Source organism: Rhipicephalus microplus, chromosome 4 (assembly GCF_043290135.1).
Source record: "Rhipicephalus microplus isolate Deutch F79 chromosome 4, USDA_Rmic, whole genome shotgun sequence".
Lineage (NCBI taxonomy): Eukaryota > Metazoa > Arthropoda > Arachnida > Ixodida > Ixodidae > Rhipicephalus > Rhipicephalus microplus.
The window spans coordinates 151,805,506-151,822,260 of NC_134703.1; the positions used below are offsets into that span (position 1 = coordinate 151,805,506).

At 44.6% G+C, this 16,755-nt stretch overlaps 1 protein-coding gene across 2 annotated transcripts in view; it reads left to right on the forward strand.

Moving 5' to 3' along the window:
- Positions 1-16,755, forward strand: part of LOC119177206 (uncharacterized) — a 206,182-nt gene that overhangs the window by 72,474 nt on the left and 116,953 nt on the right. The gene's annotated exons all lie outside the window — the stretch shown is intronic.

Below are 16,755 nucleotides of genomic sequence, written 5' to 3' on the forward strand. Positions count from 1 at the left end.
CATGGGCACAGACGGAACGTAATGTTGTTTCGGTTTCAGTTGTAAATCGACTGCCCGATTTCGCATTTCAAACTTGGATGGAATGGTTTGGCCTACAAACGTCCGGGCAAATATTAGCGCAATCCTGCCGAAGGAACATGACCTGTTCAACTTGTCCGATAGACAACTGCGTGGGATGCAGAACCTACTACAGACCGACACATCTAATTAGCGAGACATGTTCGTGGGCCGTGCGAGTATTTAGGGTACTTCGGGAACCACGTGTCTCTGGCACCATTCTTTTTCTATAATACGTTGGTGTTTTTCAAGATAGGGGAGGGGTATGTACTGCGCATGTGTCGGCCAAACCCGATTCCCTCCCCATCTTGTGTATGATGAAGTGGTTCTGATTGAGGCAATCAGTAGTATTTCTAGTTGCGGGGCTCAGTGCCATGGAATGTACTTCTGATCACGAATTGTAGTGTTGCCCCCCCCCTCCCCCCTAACCCGAACCTCCTTTTCCCTTTCTAACTTTAACAGCTGTTCTCAGGATGTGTGGAGGGCCGATACTGCGGGGCAAGATCTCGAAGGAAAGGAAGTAGCTTCGCGGAGGGTTCGCTTGCCGAGGTTCTCTGGGCTTGTGACGTGATGCTCTGATTTCTACTTTTATTTCTTCCTCCGTGCATCCTCAGCTTCCTTTTAGGGCCTCGTCAGAGAGGGCACGAGGCTCGATTTCCAGCCGCCGCCACCAGGCGACGCCGTCGCTCGCTGTATACGCCACCCTTTTCTTATTTCTTCTTCTCGCGGTTGGCGTAATCGGATTACGAGAGGAGGTTGCGTGACCTTGGGCCAGCTGCCGTGACGTGGTTCGGCGTGACCTCGCAGCAGCCGGCAGCCAGTTTCCTTGGCCGTCGTCGTGCGTGCCTCTTCCCTCACGTCTTCATTCTCGAAGCGAGGACCCCCCCTTACCTTCTTTCATGTTTTCCTCATTCTCTTGTTCTGTTGCATCCACGGTCACTTGGAATTGCCGTCCTCCGGCCCGTTTCCCGCTTGTTTGTGTCTCTTCGTTCTCGCCCATGAGGAGGGAAGGGCAACGCTTCTATCTGTTTTATTGCCTCCCTCCGTGGAGGGCTCCGTCGTGGTAGAAAGCGAGAGTGAACGACTGGCTGGCGCGCACGCGCGGCGAAAGTATAAACGCAACGGACACGGGGCAGAGGGAGGCACATAACACGCGGATATCCGCATCTGATATGCGGCGTGGTTCGGCGCCGAGCCCCCCTGCTCTCGTGTGTACACGGCTTCCTGCGGTGGTGCGGAGGACGCGTCCTTTTCCTTTACGTCTACTTTTACGCTTATTACTTCTTTTTCTGTTTTATTTCTTTTTGGAGGGGGGGGGGGGTGTTTGAGTGGACGAACCCCGTTCTTTTGCGACGCCGTGAGAGTGACTCGCTGGTCAGCTGCGTGCGCCGCGTTTTTTGGCGGTGATCGAGAGTGCCACCATGCACGCTGGTTGATGGAGCCAGTGGAAGAAGGAAGCCGCACGCGCGAACAAGGCGATCCCCGATCGATTCTCCGTCTCTTCTTCTCTCTCTTTTTTTTCTTCTTTACTTTCGGTGGTGCCGTCCACCACTGTCCATTAACCGAGCTGCTCGAAGGCGCGCTCGATTTTATTTTATTCGTCTTTTATATCTCTCGCCCTCGGTGTGTCTCTTCGCGTGGTGTCATTTTGTGCCGCGGTATCCTTTGTCGGTCGTTCCTTGAGCGTTGGAGAATGGGACGTAAGTTGGACGTACAGTTGAATACAGACGTTATTGGTCGCTTACAGAGCCACTTGTCCGGAAGGCGTTGCACCAAGCCTTGTTGGCTTGAAAGTGTAAGCGTGGTCCGGATTCGCCTCCCACACATTTTCCTTTCTTTCTTTCTTTCTTTCTTTCTTTCTTTCTTTCTTTCTTTCTTTTTCTTTCTTTCTTTTTCTTTCTTTCTTTCTTTCTTTCTTTTTTCTTTCTTTCTTTCTTTCTTTGATTCGTCACACATTCTCGACGCATTGATTCAACTGTCAACTTTTCGGCGAGCGCATGGCTGTCCTTAGCGTTGGTAAAGGAGCCTATTCGCGCACTCTTGAAGCTCTACTTTAATCGGCGCAAGCGTCTTCTTCTTTGTCCCTCATTTTGTCCGCACGTCCCTTTTTTCTTCTATAGTTCTCAGCCTATAGTTTCCCAACTTCAAAACGAAGTGTTTTCCGTCTCGTAGGAAAGCCGCGTTGCGCGGCACGGCTTAGCGCACTTTGCGCATGCGCGCTTGCGCGGTCGTGTTAACACGTATTGCGTCGAGGCCCTAGGGCGAGCCTCGCGACGGCGATGTCGCTAGGGAACGTGACACAACGACTCGTGTGCGCCTGCTTAACGGTGTGCTCGTCGTCGTTCAAACAAAGCGATGTGTTTGTGTGTACGGCTGCGCTTTCTACCCGCCTGTTTCTTTTCTTTTCTCGTTATTCTTTTAATTGTTGTCCTTAAGTTATTTGGGAAATCTGCTTTAGATAGGCTTAGATAGAGGGAGAGAAGAAAACATATCAGAAAGTTACGGAGGTTAACTAGACCTAGTCCAGTTGGCTACCCTACGCGGGGACAGGGGAATAAGGGAGAAAGAGACAGAGAGGAATGAGGGAGATACACATTGCGCATAACACGCACACCGCACACACAGTTCAGGTTTCACATGCGGTCGCACAGTGACGTTGCCCTCAAGAATTGTAGGAGGGCTCGCGTGGCTTTCTGGGCTGAAATACGTGAAGGCCGCGCTCCCAAGATCTTCTCCAGAGTAAACGCTGGAAGGGCCAATGCGGCTGTGTATCTACGACGCGGGGTTGTTCCTGGTCGGTGAAAAGTACAACGCGTACATGCCTTTCGCATTTGCACTTTCAGTTCGGCTTGCTCGCTCCCCTTTACGGTTCGTTTGAGCGTCCGGCCCTCGTTAATCTCCCTATCTACGCCCTCTCCCCCACCAACTCCCTCTGTGTCCTACACACTCGCACTCACTCGCGTGCACCCACGAGCAAGAAAAGAAAAAGAAATACGGGAAAGCGGGCCAATAATTAACGTGCATCCTCGCGCCCTACTCAATTGATCACGCCCCCTTTTCCCGAATGACTTGTCCACTCAACAACATTCCCCCTACGTATATTATACCATTTATTCCGTCACGAGTAGACAACGCTTGGCCGGCTGAAGCACAGTCCCCGACCGAAACCTGCAGTCTAGGGTCTAGTTACGGCAAAGTCGGGGATAAAAGTCAGAGCAATCTTTTGAAGTAATCCTATTGCGACATTTTGCTGCAGCTTGGGCTGTCTCATCAAAATTGCATTTATTTTCGAAGCGTCGCTGTGTAGCATGGGGGCAGAAAAAACAAATGCAACGGTCAGCGCGCTTAAACGAAGTGGCATTTATGTCGTCGGAAAAGCACTGGTTACAGTCGCGCGAGCTGTAACAGTACTGTGGCGTGGCTGCTTCACGAGCTGAACAGGTGAGGAACAAAGGGGGAAGCCCACAATGGGCGGGAAGCGTGCTACACGGCATCTGCGGCAAGTCTTGGCGTGGGTATCGACTCGGCTGGACACAGCGATCAAGCGAGTCGACCGGTTGCGAGGCGCGTGGCAGGATGCGATATGCTTAATGATCCACGAATGCGGAATGGTCTGCACGTGGTCAATAGAGAGTTTTAGTACTGCGTACGCTGCGTACGTGGCGGCGTTGCGTACGTAAGGACGTCTCGTTCTGCGTAGTGCGCATGCGCAGACCGCAACGCGCACGTATCGCATTACGTACGCATCCGCTACGTACGCGCGCATGAGATGCGTGCGTGCGTACGTATGAGGTGATCGCGCCGCTCTCGAACAAGTTCGCGACAGCGCGAGACTTCGTTTTGCAAAATGGCGGCATCGAAGGCAAGCACCGACCGGCTCTGCGGCTTCAAATATGGCCATAATATGGCTATAACACTTGGATTGGCTCACGTTGGCTGTCAACAACACGTGCTTCTATTTTGATATACGAGATGGCGCAACACGCTTCACGCTCGTTACGTACGCGGCTACTACGGCGTAATAAAAGCCGATTAGTGGCAAACGACGCCACGTAACGCAGGGCGCTTGCGTGATGCGTACGTAGTACCGTTCCGCAGTACTAAAACTCTCTAATTGCGTGACGTATACGCGATGAGCGCGCGAGCGCGCTGCGGCGCAAGTAATGACTGCGTGGTTACGTTTCGCGCTGTGTGACACGGCAGTCTAGGTTTTAGGTTCCATAACCACAATGAATGAATGAGCTTTCTTCGAAGTCCGGCAGTTTCCTCCGGGCGAGGTGGGGGAAGAGAGGACTAACCCCTTTCCCTTCCCATCCTCCGTCGATTACGATGCCTCAGACGTATGTCTCAGACGTAGGTGCCTCAGACGTATTTTGTTTTTCGATGCGCCTCCCCTTAGTAGACGTTGTTCTGTTACTCAGCCATTTTTTTTTCTGATGACTCTGCGAACGTAGACATCCACATGGGCTTACTATTGAAGATTTTTTTCTTAGTGTCTATTCTTACGATGTAATCATACTTCTTGTTCCGACCGTACGAAACTATTGATGTCGAGAATAGTATTGGCTCCCGTTTCGATGTGAAGCAGCTATGCTGTCGATCAGGGACGTAGACGTGCTATTCCTGAAGCGACATTGCGTACCCTTGTCTCGAGATGGAGGTCGCTGCATTGATAAACGGGCAGTAATTTTTGTTAATTCTCGTCTCCCGGCATGACAAACGGCCATTCATCGATGACACCTTATTGGCATCCAACGTCAACTTGCGTGTTATGAAAATCGGGTGGTCTAGGTGGCTCGTGGTTAATGGAATTTCCTCGCGCCGCAATTTTGATTGGTGGCTCTCAACGTGTTTACACGGTGTGTCTTTGTGTACGCCCGCGCACTTTCTCTCTCTCTCGTTCGTCGTTGTCGCCCATCATTTTCAGGTTCTGGGGATGAGTATACCACGAAGTGGAGCAGCGTCGTTCGGGAAAATGTGCTCTCTTATAAGACTATTACAAAGAGTATCACGGTCGTAAAATTGACAACAGCTGTGGTTAGACGTCGACATTTGACTGAAAGCCTCGCCGCGGTGCTCTAGTGGCTAAGGTACTCGGCTGCTGACCCGCAGGTCGCGGAATTGTATCCCGGCTGCGGCGGCTGCATTTCTGATGGAGGCGGAAATGTTGTAGGCCCGTGTGCTCACAGATTTGGTTGCACGTTAAGGAACCTCAGGTGGTCGAAATTTTCGGAGCCCTCCACTACGGCGTCTCTCATAGTCATATGGTGGTTTTGGGACGCTTAACAGCACATATCGATCAACATTTCACTGAAAAAAAGAAAAAAAATGAATGGATGGGAGTTCGCTCATGCAAGGTTGTGCTTGCAGGAAGTGTCTGGCGGATGCTATCATTCTGCAGTGTGCCTCATAGAAAATGATTGGTGGTGGTGGCACTGGTAATGGTACGGTTACGGTGATTACTTACTCAAAAAGAAACGGTCTAAAACTGTACCATTGCATTTGAGCTTGTACGCAAGTAATGTCGCTTTCATAAACGACGGACAGTCGACATTGCCCCGCCGCGGTGGTCTAGTGGTTAAGGTACTCGGCTGCTGACCCGCAGGGCGTGGGTTCGAATCCCGGCTGCGGCGGCTGCATTTCCGATGGAGGCGGAAATGTTGTAGGCCCGTGTGCTCAGATTTGGGTGCACCTTAAAGAACCCCAGGTGGTCTAAATTTCCGGAGCCCTCCACTACGGCGTCTCTCATAATCATATAGTGGTTTTGGGACGTTAAACCCCACATATCAATTAATCGACAGTCGACATTATCAAATGCTATTCAGTACCAGTCATCATTGACGAGATACCAGCCAACGTCTAAAAAGCGCATGTTGTATGCGAGTGAATAGGAGTGTCGACGTCAGTCATTGTGGAATGCATGAAACACTTTCGCAGGATGTGGTAACAAATACCCAGGAAGATATTATAAGTCTTGGTTTGTCCACAAACTCAGCCTCCGTGACGTACCGTGTTACGGTAAACTTGAGTGGCCTAGAACAACCTATACATATACAGTATACCTCTAAAGGGGCCGTAGCGTTAGCGCCGCCTGACAGCGCATAGCTCAATCACACACGAAGCCTGCTGTGTGCCACTTCGCTGGTAGTGTAAAGTTTTCGCCAGTAGAAAAATTGTGAAAATGTGGCCATTACGACGTTTTAAACTTTAAAAAAGTGTAGATGTCGTCCAGCGAAACCTCGCTAGATGTTTCTACAATCGCCTTGTATGCTGCAAGTGCCAATACGTCTGCTGTTGTCTCAATTGTTTGTTTTTTTGTTGTTTTTTGTTGCTTTTCTTGCTTTTCGTGGTGCAGGCGCCACTTATGCAGGCGCGCGCACAATGCAGTAAACGACGACGAATTTTAGGGATTCGATTTTTTAACTCTATTTCGGTGGGCTAGTCTCTTGTGGGACATTCTTTTCGCGAAAGCTGGTTCATTAGCCGAAAAGTTGGCATTAGACGTTTATAGTTCGAACACAAGCACGCTTTATAAGCTCTTCAGCTGTTTAACATATACATGGAGCGAGGGGGTGGCATGGAAGTCAGTTTTCGCCTCGGCACCTTTATTAATCCTTTCTAAGGTGTCGCCACTGAGAGAATGAATTAGAGAAAAGCAGGGAGGTCAAGCGGTATTGTAGCATCTGCTTTTCTACCCTGGACTAAGGGGAGGACGAAGAAAGATAAGAAGGAAAGCGAAGAGAAAAGTAGGCTTGCGGAAAAAAAAAATAGCGGGGATGCCTATTCAGTAGGCCACTGCAATACAAAATGTTCAAAAAGGCTTCGACTGATTTGCAGTGTGAATACAGATCGTGTCGGCTTTTGAGCACTGACTGTTCTGACGAGGATTTGTCGTCAATGCGCCCGGGCTAACGCAGCAGCTGTAGCGGCTGTCCGTGCGCACTGTAGCGAGGTCACTGGCACAGAATGTGCTCTATAGTTCAATCACTTCGGTGATGATCGCCAGCAGCGCTGGACCTGAAATTCTCCGAAATGATATATGTGCTCTCTCATTGAAAAAAAAAAAGAATAACACAAAACACTCCGTCGTCCCGAACTGCTGTGTTGCTGTTCGACCTGTTGAGGTATTTTTCCGTATCTATGACGACTCCGCAGGTCCGGTTGGGAAACAAACGAGGCGTGTGTTTTAACATGGCTTGTTCCAACACAGGCGGCTGTTATTTCGCGCCGCTGATTGGATTTTGACGTGCACGGGACGCGACGCTTTCGTGGCCACGCCCCCTTTCGTGACTTTCATTATCGATCACGAAACTGACGCTCTGACGCGCGCGTCCGTGTAGCGGCCGTATCCTGAAAAGGAAATTTCTGCGTGATTATATATATATATATATATATATATATATATATATATATATATATATATATATATATATATATATATATATATATATATGGCATTGAGTCCGCAGGGCGCTTTTTTTTTGCCTTTGTGGTTGACCAATCATCACGTCTGTACGTTTTGGATTTGGGTATTCATGAAGCATTTCTGAGTGAAGAGCATTTCTGGCTGCATATTAAGCTTCCATATACCCATAACGAGTCGCCTATAGTGTTTTTGTTTCGCTTTTTTCATTTTTCTAAAAGCAGTCTCGTGTTTATCTCTGAGTTTTTTGGGCGTAACCTTGTAGGGTAGAAAAAACAAAAAATAAACTCGTAGACAATACCATCCTTGCGTGGTACACGAGTTAGAAGCTCATTGTATGCGCATATCGATTGTGTGTTGTCGACACGGGATTGGAATGGCTGCGCTCATTTGCGTATGCTCGGTGTCTATCTCTCAGATTTGGGTGCACGTTAAAGAACCCCAGGTGGTCGAAATTTCCGGAGCCCTCCACTATACGGCGTCTCTCATAAAAACCCCACATATCAATGAAATCAATCAATCAATCAATCAATCGATCGATCGGTGTCTATCTCCTTCTTATGTGTCCGTTTACGCACGTAAGATTACTAGTCTTTTTTTTCCTTGAATTTGAGATTTGTGCTTTTCTACTTTTTTCTTTGACCTATATGGACCTTTTCTAATGCGGTGCTTCGTGCGTTTCACCACTGTAAGATTGAAATTTTTGAATGTTGACCCGTCGTCATAGGCGTGTGTAGGGTTTCCCTCCAGAGGGGTGAGGGTCATCGAAATGGCCCTTTCCCAATGTGTGCGGCACACTGTGCCCCATTATCTGATGTATACTGCTTGTGTGTCGTATACTTGCTTTAACGTAGCAAAAATACTGACTGTAAATGCGCAACTGAAGGTCATGTACGTATCTTGCAGGGCGAGTGGGGTGTCTCTTCCTTTATTTGTGTGTGTGTGTGACGTTATTCATCGAAGGCATTCATCTATAGGCCCTGATCAAGCTTATGTATTGCTGATGGTTGTAGTGGGGGAATTGTTCTAGTGCGAAGAATTGCAATTTTGTGTAGCCAAAGGGGTGTTACCGCTATACGTACCATTCCAAAAGCGGGATTTTTTTTTTGATTACTTACCGTCTGCGGAGGCCCAGTAAACCGCCCGATACGTTAATGCGCGGTTCGATTGCTGATCAGGAGCGTAGCAGTTGTACACCTGTCCTGAACGGTGTTCGCGATTACACAAACACGCGCTCACATTACTGTGGCATGCGTGCAGGACCCCCGGGTGGTCAGCGCGGCTTAATTAGCGGCTGGCGAGCCTAATTTTCGGCCGTTCCGCATGAGCTGCTGGCATTCGCTCGTCCTACACAGTAAATTTTTTTACACCCTTAAGGGTGTAAACTGGCTTGTCGCCAGAGGAACACCCTATGGGTGTTTTCAGATACACCCTACTTAGAAGGGTGTTGAACACCCTAACATTTTGCTGAACACCCTTCGTGTAGGGTGTTCAGCTAACACCCTTTAAGAGGGTGTTGAAAGGGTGTGCAACCTTCCAGTAACGCGTTATTCAAAGGTCGCAGGTTCGGTTCCTGTCCATGGCAAGTTATCTTTTCACCCACATTTCTTCAGATTTACATTACAATTCGGTCTAATAACTTCCCCTATACTTTCCTTGGCAATATTGTCTGTTTGATCTCATTATATATATATATATATATATATATATATATATATATATATATATATATATATATAATGAGATCTAACAGACAGTAATGCCAAGGAATGTACAGGGGAAGTTATTAGAACCTATAGAATGTAAATAAGAAAAAAGAATAAAGAAAAGTGGATGAAAAATGTGTGTGTGTGTGTGTATAAGCAAGCTTACTGAAATGCAACGATATTCCTCAAAGCCCTCTTTGTAAAGCCGACTATAGAAATTTAGACTGCCTTCTATAGTTATACAATTAAATACAAATATTTAGTGTTAAATAGCATAAACATCTGGGGTATATCAATTGGTGGCTCAGTGAGTCGATACAGCAAAGGTGCTTGGTATGCATACGTTTGTGTAGACACACGAACACATTATATTAAAAAAACATTATTACCCGTAACAGTGCACACTTCCCATGCAGGATGCAGACATATACATATTTCAGCAACTTAATTTGCAGTTACACTTGGTATCGCGAAACCATGCGAGTTCAGCCTCACCTAGTTCATTTCAAACTTTCTGATTATACAAAAATAACAGAGCTGCTTTGGCAGACATCGTTTCCACTTATTGATAAATATCTTTTCCCACTTCCTAAAAGTAGACATATATTGGCGTAAGATAAATGTCAAGTACATGTACCACAACACAGGTTTTCTCTCAACTGAAAGCAAACACAGTTATGATATTTCATACATACTACAGTTAGAGCATTTTACCGCCAATATTCGAACAGGTAAGGTGAGTGGCTGAAGAAAAATGATTAACAGATCAGCCCGCACCCCATGAAGCTTCACCACATATTAAAATTGCAAGTTTTATTTTTCAGCATCTTTCTAGGCAATAGAGACAGCATCCATTTCTCAAAAACACACTCTTCATAACAAAATCAAAATGAGAGCCGACAGGTGGAAATGCCTCAGATAGGCTGACCAAAGTTTCGATAGGAGAACCTATCTTCGTCAAAGGTGCCTAGCCTTCTCATCCTTGGCATATTAGTTTCAAGGGGGTTAGTAAAGACGTCATCTCCTGGTGGTGGCATGTGTCCCTGTTCGCAATCGTAGCCTGAAAAAAAAACAATAAAGCAGAGGAGTGCAGTCCTTGCTTCATTTCAAGTTGGGTGGTAGTGATTCAGAATGTTCTCAGAGGGTGGAGAAAAAAAAAGAAAAAAAAAGGAAACACCCAAAGTAGGAGCAGTGTGCTGCCAATGGGTGGCCGCTACAGACACGAAAAAAGCAAAGAGCTTGAAAGTTCGAAGCCAGCAGACAGTCCCCGCGTTTGGCCATCACGAAGGGTTACTGACGATAGATATTGGCCTATGCTGTTCTCGAACATCTATGAATGGGACTCATAAAAAAGAGGTTACAAAAAGGCGCAAGAGAGAAGCAGGTGGCTACTTTTAAATGCCAAGATTTCAAAGGTAAGCGACACCAGATGTGTTTGGAAGACCACGTGTTTATTGGGGAAGGTCATTGGTTAAAATATGCTTTCACTATCCCCATAGGTGTCCCGCTCAACAGAATTGCCTCAAGAATTTGGCGGCATGTTGGCAGAGAAATAGGCAAGTTCGGAATGCAAAGGGAATAAGCAACTACAAGAGAAACACAAAAGAAAAGAAAAAATGAAAAAAAAAGGCGGATTGTTGGTAGGCGACACGCTAGCGTTAACAAACGAGGAAAGGAAAAAGAGACGCAGAGAAATTTGTGGCTTGGCAATGACTTAATGGTGCACAGTAGGAGTGTTTTTTGAAGCGACAAAAGAGGAAAGAAAGCTGTGGTTGAAAGGTTTTGGAAAATAAAAACTTCGTAGTTGTGTGTATATAGACACATGTATATCTATAATTAATGTTTTAAAAATTTAGAGTGAATATTATTATTACAATATGTAGGTTAGGAGTGATTCCATGTAATACCAGTTGTGTCTATTTTAAGGTTGAACGTTTTTAGTCCCTAAATATGGCCGCAATTATGCAATGGCTTTCAGCGATTCCAAATTACCACGTGCAACATTGATTCCTGATGGGTGTAGGGACATAAGTTTGTGTATAAATTATGATTTCATGTATTTATTCTCTGGTGGTGACCGGCAATTATTTTGTAGAACATAAAGCTTTGCTTTTTAGAAAGTGTGGTCCTGTTGGTAGAAGTGACCGGCTACTACTTTCGGTTAATTGTGCTTTGTGTCTGCACGGTGGCCGTTCAGTCTTACGTGAATTGGCGGCCCACTTTCGCCCATATATTGTTTTCTACAACTGGCACACTCAGAAAAGTATATTAGGTTGTATAAAAGTGCAGGTGAAGCTCTATGTGACCTTGTGAATGTAGTCAGATGCTGTGCTTTTTATGTTGGTAGCTGGCTGTATATATTTGCAGGGTGAGCACTAGGGCCGGCCACAGGGATCAGACGTCCTAGTCTAAGTTTGCATGAACAAGCATGTCTTTAAGTTAGCGTTGCAAATGCCACGTGCCACGCATTCCTATTCCCGCAAAACTTAAAGCAAACACTAGGACGTCTGGTCCCTGTGGCCGGCCCAGATGCTCCACCAGTAAAAATATATAGCTGGCTAACAACTTAAAAAGCACAGAATTTGACTACATTCACAAGGTCCCATCGATCTTCATCTGCACTTCGAACAACCTAATATACTGTCTTAAGTGCGCCACCTGCAGACAATATATAGGCAAAACTGGGCAGCCAATTCACGTAAGACTGAACAGCCACTGTGCAGACACAAAACACAATTTACCAAAAGCAGTAGCCAGTCACTTCAACCAACAGGGCCACAATTTCGACCAAGCAAAGCTTTATGTTCTACAAATTTCTGTTCACCATGAGAGAGGAAATACATGGAATGATAATTGATACACAAATGTAAGCCCCTACACCGATCACGAATCAATGTAGCACGTCGGCATTCGGAATCGCTGAAAGCCATAGCATAATTACGACAGCATTTAGAAATTAGAAAGGTTCAACCTTCAAATAGACATAACCGGTATTACATGGAATTGCTCCTAGATTACAAGTTGTACTATTGATGTTCTCTCAAAAATTTTTTAAATTATAAATATAGATATACATGTGTCTATATACACACAGCTACGAAGTTTTTATTTGCCAGAACTTTTCAACTACAGCTTTCTTTCTTCTTTTGTCGCTTCAAAAAAAACTAGTACCGTGCACCATTAAGTCATTGCCAAGCCACAAATTTCTCTGCGGCTTTTTTCCTTTCCTTGTCTGTTAACGCTAGCGTGTCATCTACCTCCAACCCGCCTTTTTAAATTTTTTCCTTTCTTTCTGCGTTTCTCTCGTTAATGCTTATTTCCTTTGCATTCTGAATTTCTCTCTTTCTCTGCCAACATGCCGCCAAATTCTTGAGGCAATTCTAATGAGCGGGCCACCTACGGAGATAGTGAAAGCATACTTTAACCAATGACTTTCCCTATTAAACACAATCTCTTCCGAACACATCTGGTGTCGCTTACCTTTGAAATCTTAGCATTTAAAGGTAGCCGCCTGCTTCTCTGTCGCGCCTTTTCGTAACCGCTTTCTTACGAGTCCCATTCATAGATGTTCGAGAACAGCATAGGCCTTTATCGTTGGCAACCCTTTGTGATGGCCTAACGCGGGGACCCCGTCTGCTAGCTTCGAACTTTCAAGCTCTTTGCTTTTTTCGCGTCTGTAGCGGCAGCACACCGCTCCTACTTTGCGTGTTTCCTCTTTTTTGCTTCCATTTTTTTCTCTACCCTCCGAGAACATTGTCAATTGCTACCAGTCAACTTGAAATTAAGTGAGGGCTGCACTTGTTTGCTTTCTAGTTTTTTTTTCTTTTCCGGGGGCAATTGCCAACAAAGACACGCACCACCACCAGGAGATGACGTCCCTACTAACCCCCTTAAAGCTAACATGCCAAGGATGAGAAGAAAAGGCACTTTTGACGAACATAAGTCCTCCTATCGAAACATCAGCCAGCCTATCTGAGGAACTTCCACTGTTCACCCAGACTATCCCACTCTTCACAACAGTTTTTTCTGATCCTAAGGCAGTTTTCAAGGCATTCGAAACACTATGGGCTGTTTATATAAGCTCTGCACACACAATTTAGCCATCTGATGTACAATGTGCAAAGTATATTAGAGTGACTTGTTGGGCTTTACACTCTTACAGAGTATAAAAGAAGGAAAATTCATAAGTTCATATCTAACTCAGAATACATGCAACAATCATTACTTCTTGCAAAAGATAAGGAATGTAATAAGCACCAGCACACAATTCGCAGAGCTGCTCAGAAATGCATCTTGATAAAATAGTTAAATATTGCAGTAAATTATGAATGCAAAAACACAACACCAGTGCACTAGTAGAGATGCCTGGTTGGCACCAAACTGCTGTACTTAAGATGCAACATGGAAGCAAGACCACAGCCCGCAACTAATATACGCTTCAAGTAACCCTTGACTGCTAAACTGAAGGCCACAAAATCAAACCATGGCTGTGGTGGCTGCAATTTCGATTAAGGAGGAAATGCATGACACCTGTCTGCTTAGACATGGATGCATTTAAAGAACCCCAGGTGGTCAAAATATCTGAAACCCTCTACTCCAGTGTCCCTGATAATTATATCGTGGTTTTAACACGTTAACCTCGGTAAATATTATTCTCATCACACTTGACATGAAATAAAGCAAGCAGATATTACTATGTAGTTGAAAAAATTCACCATTCAACCCCCCGATCCAAGGACTCACGTTACAATATTCTAGTATGCCTTCTATCAGTTATCATTAACAATGTTAAACATGAGTATGTATCACTGTAATATATCCGACATGGTTTGGTATTGGCAAAGTTAGGGACGATGAAGTATGACGGTGGGAAAACACTTGATTGTACTTATGAATTGAACTTCCCAAAGGCAATGAAATAACTACAGTGACAAAAATATATTAAAATAGAATATTCAGTGAAGGTTACACTGAAGATAAAATCATTAATGTGCTACTTTTTATCACAACACAAAAAGTGTTTTTAAATGGCCGATTGCACATAAGGCATCAATTAACATCACATGCAAGTCTGGCGAGCAACACACTCACTAGATCTTGGAAAAAACAAAATATCCAATAAAGAGCTCAGTAAGCAGCACTGACACATTCTTAAATGCACTGCCTAGTTACATTGAATTTTAGCCTTAAGAACAGAAAAACACCTTGGCAGATTGTGTCCAGGGGGACACAAAGTAATAAAATAATGCTGTCATCTGGCCTATCAACCAAAAATATTGAAATTTTAGTAACGCAAATAAGCAGGTATGTTTGCATTAAAAAGTTGGAGGCAGTCGTGTTTCTACACAGTCCCACTTGGAAAACTTTTTTGATTATTTTTATGCTCCTAGATATCCCGTTTGAAAGTTTAATTTTGCTTTTCATGATTACGCATGCAAGGCAGTGAGGTTCAGCAAAATATCACACCATAGCGGAACGAGCAGTCGGTTCTTGCTATCGCCAGCGAATAGCAAGAGTAACCATTTTAATGTTTGCCCATGCCTTCCACCGACGGTCAGATTAAATGCATGAAATCAGAGTCTGTGCTAGTGCTCACTGTCCTGCACACATAATAATGCAAGCCGTAACTAAATTTCTAGCAGGATATCTGAGCACAGGCATGCTAGAATTCTTACAAGTGATAATATGTAGAAATGTGACTGGCTCAAATATTTAACACATACATGATCTCCTGCTGTGGTCACTATTAAGTTGATTAATAAAACTTAATGGCACCGCTGACAGCGATAATTATTGTCTCACATTACATCCTCCTGGATACATAGCTATCAGCAGAGGTGGCTTTACATACATAACTTACAGTGCTGACTTCTCTTTTAAAGAAAAACAAAAGGGTTAACATTGAACACCCTGAACCTTTGTGCTCCTTGAATACAGCTACCAGGTGGCTTTCTGCAGCTCGCTTTTCAGAAGAAACAGAAGCCATGCGCCACTGATGTGCACCAGCAGTCAAATTTTCCACGAGCCAGCCTTAATGATGGGCTAGTCCAGAAGTCTCCCACACTCTCTTCCTACGACGAGCATGTATAGACTGCGAGAGAAACAAAAAACAATTTACTGATGTGTCTGTCAGCGAAGCAGAATTTGAAACTCAATTTAGAATGATCTGGAACGTTGTGTTTTAAAAGAGTAGGATGTACGAAAACTAGACATGCTACAACAAAAACATCCTCAATGTTTCTGGCGAACATAGCTGCAACCTTACGAAAGAATATGCATTTTTCACATGACAGATGTGTCTCAAAACATACTTGAATAGCGCTCTGGCATAGTGCGTATAGATGCCAATTCATTAATAGGGCAGCGCGTTCATGACCGTATGCGCTTTGATCAAGTATCCATTGGAGGTAACACAAAGTTATATTACGAATTTTAGTTTGAACACAACTAATGTAACTTTCTTTCGGCTGCCTACATTAGGACGATTATGCCGATAACATATAAAATCGGTTTCACTAAATTACTATTGTCAACTGCTAAATTATGGCTGTTAATTCAATGATTCCAGGTGGCTAAAAAGGCAGTGCCCCTCACTCATCCCTAACATACCCCTCATTACAGGCTGTCTAATAAATAATGGGAAAGAATGTGGAAATGCTAATACAACGCACCCATCTTGAGCTAAATACCATCCCAATAAAGCATGCAAGCTTCTGCAACGATCTCTAGTAACAAGAATACTGGAAGGCATGGGTCACGATTTAGCAATACACAATAAACGTTTGACGAGACTGATTTCTGAAGTTGTGTAATTGCGTCAATGCCAACAGCTTGGAAACATGCAGTCTATATTCACGATTGTCAGATGAACATACTGTCCAATTTTCCATTTTCACAGCAACACGTGCATGCCTTATGTATGCATACTATGATGTATAACATTATTGCAAGTTTTGAGCGTTAAATGATATATTCGTTTCTCCAAACACCACAGATCCCTTCTATAAGTGTAGCGCATGCCTATAGAATTTACTGAAGCTTGTCATCTGATGTGAAGACAAAACAACATGCTGACCCTAATTGAAAGCATGACGTTTTGGCCCTCACACAAAAGCCCTATTCACAAGTGACAAAGACTGTGCTTTTATTCGTGGCCAGTGTGTGGTTTTTCAATGTTTTCATGTGTGTTTCTTACCAGATCGGCATAAGCTTGTAATCTGTTATTAAATGCCATTGGAGGTGATGGTCTAAACTGTTCTTACTGTTCGTACAAGTAAAATTGCTTAGCAAAGTTTGAACACAAAGTTTGGGCGAGGCACATACAATATTTAATAAACCGCCACAAAATAATGAAATCTAAGCATAGCGAAAACAAGCGGAATAAAATAAAATGTGCTCTACCGCATGAACTACTGATCGAATTAGGGCTCGCACAGTTAAGCTACAGTTATTCGGCCCCAATAAGCCATGAAAATTTTGTTCGGAAATGCAGTTCAAGTTTAACGAACGGCTCAAAATTAATGGGTTCCGAATGCATCAGACAACCTATGTTGCGGGTGTATTACGTAA